The sequence below is a fragment of the Pseudopipra pipra genome, chromosome 11 (assembly GCF_036250125.1).
Source record: "Pseudopipra pipra isolate bDixPip1 chromosome 11, bDixPip1.hap1, whole genome shotgun sequence".
Lineage (NCBI taxonomy): Eukaryota > Metazoa > Chordata > Aves > Passeriformes > Pipridae > Pseudopipra > Pseudopipra pipra.
Genome location: NC_087559.1, coordinates 163,684 through 175,758, shown reverse-complemented (window position 1 = coordinate 175,758; position 12,075 = coordinate 163,684).

Sequence of the window (12,075 nt, the reverse complement as noted above, 5' to 3'; positions counted from 1 at the left end):
GTCTCTGGAATGAGCAGCACATGCACAGGACTGGATTTGTCTTTTTGTGTTTCCATCCAGAGGGGCTTCAATGCTGGGAAGGTTGAGACCCACATATATAAATTATGTCCCTGTGGTTACATGAGGAAAGTTCCTGTACACCAGATCAGTGTTTAAACACATCACCATTTCCTGCCTAGGAGGGATACAGGAAAAGTCATTTAATTTTCATATTTTGTCTCAAATGTAGAGAAGCAATTTTAAAGAAGGAACAGGAAAGTAATGAACTGGGCATAAAAAGAGGACCTTTTTATGTTGATTGCTCCTAATGTATTTTTTCCTGTGCTTGCTAAATATAATTGTTTTCTAGGGAGTTTCTGTCTTTTAAATGGAAAAGGAGATCTAATTAGCTTTTTCACTCACTTGCAGCCTCTGTTGTAGTGTGGTAGTATTTGCAAATCTTTGCAAAAGGGTGTTGAGCTGAAGTTAAACTTTGTGCTCCAAGCAGAACATGAAGACGTGTTCTCTTCACTTTCTGCTCCATCGGGTTCATTTACAATCTTCTGGGAAAAAACAAGAAAATCAGTAAATTCCTCTGGGGCAGAGAGCTATATGAGCAGTGCTGAGTGCTGGCAGTTGCCAGAGGCATGCCGAGGAACATGCCCAGATGGTATGTGCCATAACAGCTGCTCCCAGGAGAATTCTCACTCCTCCTCTCACCTGGTCGAAAATAGCTGATATGCAGGAAGGTGATTGTGAGAAGTGTCATGCTCCATATCAGAGAGCATGCTTGGACTCCCTGCTTGTCGCACCTGGTCAATACTGAATGTACAAAATTATAACCGGATGAACAGTGTTTTGACTTGTATTGGTGTCTTAAGAGTAGATATGTTTTTTTCCTGTAGCTGGCAAGGAGAAGGTGGAAAGCTTGCAGGCAGCACGGTGTTAGTCAGGATGAACATGTGCTGTGAAATCCAGGTCTATCTCAGAAAGAGGTTGTCTAGTTTTGATACTCTAGACCAAGAACACGCTGGGAACAGGTGGTAAAAAAAAAAAAAAGAGGCAGAATTTAGGCACGAACCTACAGTAATTTTGTTTTCTTGGTCTAATCTTAAGTTCAAGGGGCTCAGATCCTGTGTTCGTAAAGGAGCCCTGCATCCTATTTCTTTAAAACCCCCTTCTTATTCCCCGTCCTTCAATTTCTCTGAGTTGTAGTGATGAGGAGAATGCTTTGCCTTGCCATTCAAGAGAGAACAGAACTCCTTCAGCCCCCTCCAGCCTCTGCCATCTCCAAAACGTACTTCTTTATCATCAGACTTTAGCTGGGGCTGTCAACAAATGAAAACTCAAAGAATTAGATATGAGAAATACCTCCACCAGGCTGACTCAAACAATGACAAAACCATCCCTTAGTCCTCAGGCACAGTGTGCTGTATCTTTGCCCACTGCAGCACCAGCTAGGCATTCCTGACAAATTATTGCTAAATGTATTAAGATATTTTTGCTGCATAAATAAGAGCAGTAAGTCTGTGATGTTGAGAGTTTGTCTTTACCTTGCAGTAATTTATTATCCTGTTATCACTCTGCAAACATCTATGCTTGGCACTTCCTTCCCTGTAGCACTGAAATACTAAGCATTCATAAAGCTTAACTATCAGCCATAAACTCAATAAACTACTGTATGCACTGATGTGAAATTAAAACCTTTATTTGGATGATTTATTTTAGGCACAAATGTGACAAAGGAGCCTATAAAAATTACAGGCTGTTTGTTTTCTTTTTTTTCCTCTGCTGCTCCAACACTTGCATGCATTTTAAAATGTGTTTTGGTGTCGGGGAGGGTTTTGGTTTTTTATTCTAACACAAGGTAACCCAGCAAAACCGAGAAGCTAAAAAGTGATGTATTTTTTCCCAGCTGGAATCTTATGCAGTTAATTGGCTTGCTTGCCTATAATGAGGCAAAACTTACAGACCCATGTTTTTTTCATACAGAGTGTGTTGGCGACAGAACTTTGGTAGAGTGTGATCTGGGTAGGCAGGGATTAATGGAGACAGGGAGAGTGGAGAAGAGACAGGAAGCTCAGAGTCTTTTGTCTGTGCTAGAGCCGCCTCTTGCTGACTCACTTTTGCTCTCCTCATTCTGTGAACTATGACAAAATCTATTTTTTTTTTCCAATTATTCCTGGAAAACCAATCAGAAAAAGCCACAAAGTTGAGGTAGGAAGCACAACAGTAAAGTGAGACTTATTCAATGTAACCAAGATAGCCTCCTTAATTAGATATTGCATCATTTGATAACACTGCTTTCATTCTGAGAGCAACAACCAGTCAGACCTCTTGCACCTCCTCAGATACCTCACAGTAATCCAGAGGAGATTGCTGAAATCCCAGGCCATGCTGTATGAAACTAGCAGGAGCTCCTCGAGTGTTTGCTTTGTTGGAAGGAGAAATGAAATGAATGTTTCCTTAATAAAGAAAAATAGGTAATATTTTTAACATAATGAGATAATTTTTTACTCCTCTGGTATATTCATTACACCCGATGAAGTTCTGTCATCATAATCTAGGTGGCCAGGAGTTGATCTGTTAGATTTAGACTGTAATTCAGCATTCATTAGCAGCATCATTACTTTAAAGTGTTTATAGAAATGGGGTGTCAGCTTTGCGTTCCCTTTTTTTTTTTAAGCAACACTGTCAATTTAAAAGCTGCATAACAAATGTCTTCCTCTGTACAGCCAAGTGCACAATTTTTGAAATCTAATTTCATGTGCACAATCAGTGTCTGCTGGTTTTTTTGGCTGCCTCTGCAAAGGGAAAGCAAGGAAGCTAGCATCACATTTTGTTTTATAGCCACTTTCAGGTTCATGATGATGAAAAATGTGGAGTAAGCAGAGTGGAAGGATGACAGAAACCTGTTTAAAATCAACTGTTTCGATTTAAATGAAACAAACAAACAAACAGCTGCCGAATGCTTTTGTTGCATTACATTTATACACTTATTTACGGAGTATTACGAAATTGTGTGTGTTGGGAATTCCTAAAGTACCTTCCCTGGCATGAATACAGTGTTTTAACCACTCTTGACTTTTTTTACCAGCTGATTTTTTTTTTTAATAGCATACTCTACAAATTCTTTAAGGTGCTGATTCATTGAAAGATTCGTACACAACAAAAAGTTTTGATAATTTTATTCCAGCTGTGAAAGAGTAGGTAGGCAATACCAGAACCTGTGTTAAAACCTTTTGAAATATGTCAACTCAGGCTGGCAAAGCACAGTGGATAGGTGGATGTAGTGGTTTTGATCCAGTTCTTTGGAGCAGGAGAAGGGTCTAAAATTGTATTACTGTATTTGTCACGTTGGGGCTTGGGGATGACGTTGGCAGGACAGTGGCTGCAATTCACATGTATTCCCGTTAAACCTGCCATTTCAAGACTTGTGTCTGGCTCAAGTTTAACAGGCAGCCAAACACTAGTTGAGGGTGGTAAAGAGTGCAGTCGTATTGCACTTGCTGCCACTTGTGCCCTTACCCATGTGTCCCAGTTGCAGGGGGCGGGACCAGTTTATCACTAGGTGGGTATAACCAAAACTGTGTATTCTACCCCCTCTCTGTCATTTCTGATGAACTGTTAATAATGGATCATTTGCAGCAGCTGCCCAGGGCACACCTGACACCTCAGGCTACAGGCTTGGTGTTAAAGAAACCCTGCGAGGCACTGAAGTGTTTCTTTGTCTTCACACCAATGACTCGGTTGTGACAACTCCCCTCTGGGGGAAGCTCCTTCACACCCGGCCTGAGGGGTCATCTCTGCTAATGGGCCATACTGGGCTGGCATAATAGGCAGCTTCAACGACCTAGACCACCAGAGACTCCAAAAATATCCCATGACTCACAGAGTTAAATCACCCATTTTGAAACTCCCCGCCCTGGGGGAGGTGCTGGGCATTCCCACCTGAATCTGAGCATATGTAATCTTGGGGTTTTGGGACTTGTGATACCACTCATCAGATCGAGGGGAGGACCAGAACTCTAACAGGACTCTGATCATTACTTTAGCAGGACTGCCACCATCATCTGGTTCAACAGGTTTCCTTTCCTTTTACTTTGCACGCGGGGGGGGGGGGGGGGGGAGGCATTGGTGCTCAGCACAGGGGCTAATGAACACCGCTCCTTTCTTGTCCCGGGGTGCTGGGTTATACAGCTGTCTTTGGGGCTTAAAACCAGGGGTTTTTCTCTGTGTCTTTGTATTTATTGTAATCTTTTTAGTAAATTTTAGCTCTGACTTGTAATCTCTCGAGTTGGGTTCATTTCTCCTGCTGGTTTACTGTTAAACCAGCACATCATGTGTCTCCAGTCTTCTTGGTATCCACCTCTCAAACTGAAATGGTAGGTTCATCTCTATGGCCTGGCTGGTTTTTTGCATCTTAGCTGAAGTGCATGCTGCTAATCACCAACAATGGACTTTAGGGTAACCTAAAGTTCTATAAATTCTAATTGATAGTGTCCTATATGGCTGCTGAGAGAACCATGTCTCTGTGATTAAAAAGTCTTCTTTAACTGCTCACTTCTCAGGCTTACTACAGCAAATAAATCTGGATGGATTTTTTATTCAGTTTCCCATTTTTTGACCAGTGCTGTCTTGGAGTATATAAGTAATATGCTTTCCCTTTTTCCATCTATTTTTCCTTTTTTTCTTTTTTTTCACTCGCTATCTGATCCTTCAAATCAAGATAAATTTCCCTAGGTATTGCCACCCTCCTCCTGGATCAATGTCTCAGGTCTGGCTCAGATCATTGCATAACTAGATACCGTTATCCTCGAATTACCATGTTTCTTCCTTTCTCTCTACAGGATATAGGAATGGCTGGACCACACTGCAGTGGCAGGGCAGATCTTTGGCCTGAGCCATAGTGAGGCTGGGAAAACCTGCACCTTGCTTGGGCTAAGGAGGTCTGCACAAGGAAGGCTGCATGTGTACTACGTCATAACACAGACACCATCCCAGAGGTATGAGGGCTGAGAGGGATGCTAGCCCTAGTGTACTCTGGCAACCATAGAGAGTAGACTAGAAGCAAGAAGAAAGAGTGTGGGTTAGGAACTGGAGCTGTTCGGAGCTTTGTCCCCTTGCCTTGCACCTGGGGCAGAGCCTGCTTTTCCATATCTCCAGGTAGGCTGAATCTTTGCTCTGGAGAAGAGGGAGAGAGGTGCTTTTCATTCCCGTGGTGCCTCTCATTGGCAGCCTTCAGTGCTCAGCCTTCAGCTGTTAAAAGCTGCTGTCATCCTGTCTTTTTTGAAAGAAAGGATTTCTCATTCCTCGTTTCATCAGAAAATTAAGGCCCAAGCAAACTGGAAAGAGTGGGTCCTCCATGTTAGCAGGGGATCTAATCCTGTAACTATTTACTTCAGAACTCTGTGGGCACTACTTTTTTTATGTTTGCAGCTCTTCAGCTGTTCCTTAGCTGTCGTAATAACTCATTGCTTTGCCCTGAGCACAGATGGGAAAACTCAGGCTTATCTCTCATGGATCACCATCTTCCACTGTAATCAGTAGATCCTGCTGGCTGAAGTAATCCCACATTGACAGAGCATGGAGTAAGCTCTTTAAAAGATAGTGAATTTCTCATCATGATACTAAATTGGCACTTAAATGAGTTTAAACCAAAGATTTTCAGGACAAATAATCCATGCTGCCTGCAGAACATATGGTCCTGAAGTGCTCCAGTAGGGTTTTTGCTGCTGAGGTTGTAAATTACATTTTTTCCATCTGGAATTAGGTCCCATTATGGAATGTGATCCTGACTCCGACATTGTCAGTATCTCTGTGACAGAGAGGTAGTGAGGGTATGTCCATTACAGCTGCTGTGTCCATTTCCTCAAGGCAGCAGCTCATGACAGGTCTGAGAAATCCCTTGTTTTGGCCCGTGTGATGCAGGATACTCTTAGCAGCTTCTACAGAGGCAGATGGGGCTTTTCTTGGCAGGAGAGCTGATTTTACAGAACAGCACTGCTGTTGCAAAGACTGCTTTCAGTTTAGTTCTCCTGTATGGAAGGAAGTCCAATCCCAGCTGAAGTGTCCTCCAGCTAGAAAAGAATTAAGAAGGCAAGCCAAGAGAGTGTGGATTAGGAGGCAATGACCTGTTTACTGAGGGCTTTCCTTTGCCCTCATGTTTTAGAGGACACTGTTGGAGCAGCTGAGAGGCAGAAAATGTCTGTTCCCTCTATCTGGCCAGCCATTCCCATGGCAAAGGATCATTCTGGTTATTGGTACCTGTGACCTGGCAGGACAGTCCTGCTTCAGGTATGCCAGTCTCCTGGAGTCTCTTGACTTTCATTCCATGCCTAAGGAGGTAAGTGCAGCAATGCAGGTCTTAGGTCAAAGGTCTGTGCAACCCAGCATTCTGTGTCCCACAGTAGCAAATACAGATGCCTCAAGAGTGTAGGTAGGTAGTGATGATCTTCCAGGCTAATTTCCCGCTCTCCAGACATCTGTGGCTGCAGGATTTTCTAGGGTCAGATAAGTTTTCTTTCTCTTTAGACTTCTGTTACTATTTGAGATCTGCTTAAACTACTAGCATCCACCTGCCTTGGGGCAAGGAGCTCCATTTCATTACTGAGCTGCATAGAACCACCTCCTTTTGGCTGCTTGGACTTTGCAAAGAGCCAGCTTTCCATCACAGGAGTCATATCTATTCACTGCCTTACAGTGATATCTGAATTCAGGCCGATTAACTTCACAGCCAGTGCTTTAACAAAGTTAGATCTTAGGGTGGTATAAGAGAAATACCTTTCTATGGCCTATCACAATTGCAGTGCCTGGCTCCCATGAGAAGGGAGATGTTATTAGCAGAAGACAATGTATTGTCATCTTCTGATCTTAAAAGTCCATGGGGATCTCTTACTGTTTTCTTTATTTCTCTCTCCCCTTCCTCTCCCCCTGCCCTGCAGATTTATATAGTTCAGTAAAATCATGCAGCATCTCTTAGGTAATGAGTCTGCATAGGGAATACCTAGACATCCACACCAATAAAATGTTGTTTTAATGATGGCAATTCTCTGTCCCATATTAATTTTTCACACTCTCTAGACAGCACTTTTTTATCAAGATACCCTGTCAAATGCTTTGCTAGCTTTACTGAAAGGTAAAGAGCAAAAAAGCTCCCAGGTATGGCAAAAACATTTCTAATTGCTGTAATTGTAAAAGTTGTAATTGTTCTCACACCCTGTGTAATTTGCTGTCTTTACTGAATATATACATTATACATATTATAATTTTCTTTTATATAGTGCCTTCTCTCTGAGAATTTCTGCATCCCCAGAACTTTCAGTATTTAATACATAAAATATTCTATATGAACGATCATTAAAGGTCACCCTTAGAAACACTGAGAGGATGAATTTAGCCCATGGGGAAAGGATTGTGAAATCATTTATCTGTGACCTCTAACTTCCCTAAAGGCCTCAGGATCTAAGCAGGCTGAAGAAAACTTTGTTTACTGTCAGTCTCTCTATTTGCAAACTTGGACCACTGGCCCCCTGCCTCCTCGTGGCTCAGATCATGGCTACCTACCTTCTGCACTATCTTCACCACCTTCTCTTCCGTTTCTGTGGGTATGTAAGTTCCGTAGGGCGCACGTGGACTATTGATTGGTCCAGTATTATCAGTGGGGCAAACCATTACTACCTCAGAGAAAAGGTTTTTCAAACCACCACAGTGGAAAAATGTATCCTCCAGAAAAAGGGAAATACCAAACTGAAATATTGCTCCTAAACCTGACCCAGTATGTTTGGAAATGCCATTGCTTCACTTTCTTGATGTTGTGACTTGCGTTGTCGCCTTGTCAACAATGCAGGCTTATGCTGCAGGACAGTTCTCTTATCAAACTGCAATTTGCTCTTGACTAGCAAGAGGCAGAGCTTCACAGAAGGGTCATGGAAAAAAAATTAGGTGGCCCCCATCTCCTCCAGGCATCATCCCTTACTATCAAACCAGTGCAAGGCCCCAGGTTCCAGGACACAGCAAAGTCTCCACATCTAGTCCAAAAGCAGCAAGCTTCGAGTGCAAAAGAAGAGGAGGGAGCTCTTCTGCAGTTGTGTGAGTGAACATTGAATGAGGTTTGCTCCCTCCTAACAGGAAGTTATCAACACATAGAAAAATGAGTAATTGTTAAGTCACCAGTAAAGCAAGGTTCCTGTCAAAATGCAGAATGCTTATGCTGCCACTAAAGCAGGAATATGTGCTGCAGGATTGATTGTTTTGGGGGTTTTGTTGCTGTCATCGCTAGATACCAGCCCTAATTACCCCTTTAGGTGTCCTAAAGGCACTCCATGGGACCACAGAGTTTGTGCTTGCTAACCAGATGGAAAGCATGTATGGAAACAAAGGATTATGTTACATCCTTATACTTCCTGGCAGCTACTGCATATCCAGAGATTTCATTTGGGTGAATTTGAAGTGATTTCTTTATCTTTTATTTTGCCTCAGGTTTTCCAAAGTGCAGGATTCTATTACGGTCTTAGTCTGACTTTAATATGTATAGGGCATGCAGATGTTTTCTATCCTCAGTGTTCAGGTCTGTTGCATAGGGAAAATATGGGAAGTCCAACATTTCCAGACCTCGCAAGACTTAACCACCCACTGATGAACTAATCATTGGATCATGCTGACTTCCACTTACTGCTACTGGCTTTACCTTGTCTTGAATCTGTCCTTTCATTTAATGTATTGCTTTATCTTGTTTTTTCTTGATGACTCAGCTCACATCCCTTTAAAGTTCTGCCACCAATAAAGGGGAGATTCCTGAAATACTCTCAGGGATTTACATTCAGATTTAGGCTCTCTTTTAGCTGTTGGAAAGCAGGTAAATGAAAACTTAGGTTCTTTGGTAATGAAACACTAGAAGCAAGAGCTTCCATTTCCTGTTAAGAATATTGTCCTTAAAGATGTATGCTTTGGATAGAGGGTATTGATAATCAAAGCTGTACAAGCAAAGGCACAGACCCTGGAAAGCATTAACCACTCCCAAAGCTTGTCTATATTCAAAGCAGTGGTTCTAAGAGGTGTTCCTCACCTCTTGGCCATGCCTCGCTTAGCACCTTTTGTCCACCTGAATGATGAGAAACAGCAAATAAGGCTGTAGTTACTAGATTCAACAACCTGCTCCAGTACATCCCACTCTTCGGAAATGCTGGAATGCCCTATCTGTAATGCACTCAGTAAAAGGTTGACAAAATCCCAACTATATTTTTACTGTAACCTGAGATACAGAGAAGCTGAGCAATATTTGCCTGTCAGAGAGGCTTAGAGAAGGAAAAGCTTTCCATGGTGAATCAAGGCTAACAGTAACTACTTAATAGTACGTCTCCTCTGAGTTATGGTCTTGAGCTCAGATCAGCCTTGGAAGCAGTTTTCCTTATAGATCCCTTATATCAGCAAGGAAAATACCTTGGTGTGGTAAAGAACTTCTGTTCTCCATTTACTCCAAAGAAAATAAAGGGTTTGGTTTCAGCTAGTGTAGGCTTCAGGATGATGATTCCCCAATGTGTGGCTGAATCTGTAAGGTGTGGTTACAAACCTCAACCTACAGTATGATCCAACCAACTTCAAATCCCCTCCAACTCAGTGCTCGCTAGATGAGGTTAGCTGGCACCCTTGACAGTGCCCAGACTGTCCTTTCTGCTTGTTCTCCCTTCTATGTAAGTACAGCACTTCAAGGATCTCCTAAGAACCTGAAATACTTGAGCAAAAATGCATTTCACCAGATCTAATTTTTGCATGTGTTTGACTTGCCCACTTACATTCTTCATTAGCTGAAGAAGCTGGTTATGACTTCATCACTAGAGCCTTATCATGGCCATCTCCACCCACATCCAGTTTCAGTCCAGAACCTGTTGCAAACAGACCTCAATGTGACATGGGCTTCCCTCCCCCAGTTTCCTGCTTTACCTAACTTTGAAACTGTCCATCAGGAAGTGATCCATCTTACAGTCAATGGAATCCTTGCCAATGCGCTTCAGGAGGTCGTGATTGCTGCAGTCATATCCGCTGAAAACGCAGCCCCTGCAGATCAGCTTCCTCTACAGCGTACATCTGCTGACAGTCAGGATGAAGAAAGAGAAGGAAAAAAAAATAAAAACAAAAACAACCTTGCTTTGCAATAGGAAAAAATATAAATGCAAAGGCTTGGACTAAACGTCTTCCCTTTCCTGTTTTGCTCAGGGCTCTCAGATCTGTTTTCTTTTAGTATCTTGCTCTCTGATTGCTAGACATTCTTCCTAGCTGGAGATCAGAAGCAGGGGAGAAGGAAGCTGAGAGGGGAGCACTTCTCCCGAGCGAGGGGCGGGCGTGGGCCATGCGGGTGCATTGCCAGGTGTGTGCTCAGTGCTGTGGGCTGTTTTTACTGAAAGGTGTCCGGGTGTGGGGGCAGAGCTCTGGGCTCTCATGAGATGTGTCATGCTATCTCATTTTCTCCACTGAGCTGAATTCTGTAAGCAAACTAATAAAACCAAGCTCCCATTTCTTGCATCAGAGAGCCTGGCAACCTTGGTAAATAATGCCAATAGATTATATAAACTTCTCTACATTAAATAAATGATATCTGCTTATCATCATATGCTTTTTTTGGGGATGGTTGAATACTCCCCAGTGAAAGAAACACAGCAGTGTAAAAAAATATCCATCTAAGGAAATTCACTGTGGGTATGGATCACTGGCTAGCATAAGATAGAGAATGAGATAAAAAGGAGGAGATCTGGTAAGTGAAGGAATTCAAGCCTTCAGCAGTAAGAAGGGAATTAAACAAAGGCTGCATATATTTTGCCACCCGCAGCACTCTGGAGCAGTGGTTAGGGATGAAGCAGACTACTAAAAAGAAGTTCAAGAAAATTATAGGGCTGTATCCAGAGCAATGCTCTGAAAAACAGTAAAGATGCAGAGGAACAAGTGATCTAAATCTCTCTGGCTTTCTGTCAGAGCAAACCTGGTCATTCCAGTGGATCTCTCTTCGAAACTGTGGGATCATAGGATTTTCCAGGAAACAATAACAAGGACAGAGGTGAAGTCATAGGCTTCCAATTCTAATGATTTGCTGGACATAGGAATGATCCTTGTATGTTTTACACTCCCATTTTTCTTACTGGAATAATTTAAAAATGATTCCTTTAACAAAGCGTGTGAATTTGAGAATTGAAATTGGAAATGATGCCAAACGAATGGCAGAGAGAGCTCACAGAATCCTCATGGAATGCTGGAGTGGTTTGGGTTGGAGGGGCCCTTAAGGATCGTCTCGTTCAGGGACACCTGCCCCAGGCAGGGACACCTGCCACTGTGCCAGGTTGCTCCAAGCCCTGTCCAGCCTGGCCTTGGCCACTTCCAGGGATGGGGCAGCCACAGCTCCTCTGGGCAACCTGTGCCAGGGCCTCACCACCTCCCAGGGAAGAATTCTCTCCTAAGGTCCAATCTTTGCCATTTTTCTGCAGGAGGTGGGCTGTGACAGGGGAATTGTCTCCAAGGCGGCCCAGGATCAGGGCGGGCTCTGCGGTGGGGACGACTGTCACTGCTGGATGGGGAAAAGCACCTTCCCCCCACTGCCAAAAAGCTGGGAAGGGATAACCTCTGCCTGCAGCTGCCTGGAGTTGCTGTTGGCCCTGGGCTTTCTGTGCCACTCGTGGCCACGGGCTGATGGCAGGATCGCTCCAGCCTTGGGACAGACGGCCTGAGGGCCAGCCCCGGGGCCTGTGCAGGGCAGGCTGCTGCCCCTCGGCCCGTGAGTGCGAGGGGGTGTGGAGGGAATGTATTGCCTGGGCTTTGGCAATCTGGCCCCTAAAAAGACTAATTGACCTCTTTCAACAGGAAAACATTGAAGCAAGCGGTGCCAGAAAGAACTGGAGTTTCTGGAGAATAAAACCTGGGAGTATCCCCCTGAAAATCCCCCTGGGTGGTCAGCAGTCTGACTTGCACGGACCGGTGGCCTTGGCCAGGAGCCGTCCTGTGGGAAGTGCCTTTGCCCAGGCTGTAATTTTAATTTCCATTGGATGCTGGCAAAGCCCCTCTGGGTGAGCCCCAGTGCCTGGCATGAGCGGAGCGGGCTTCCAGGGCACT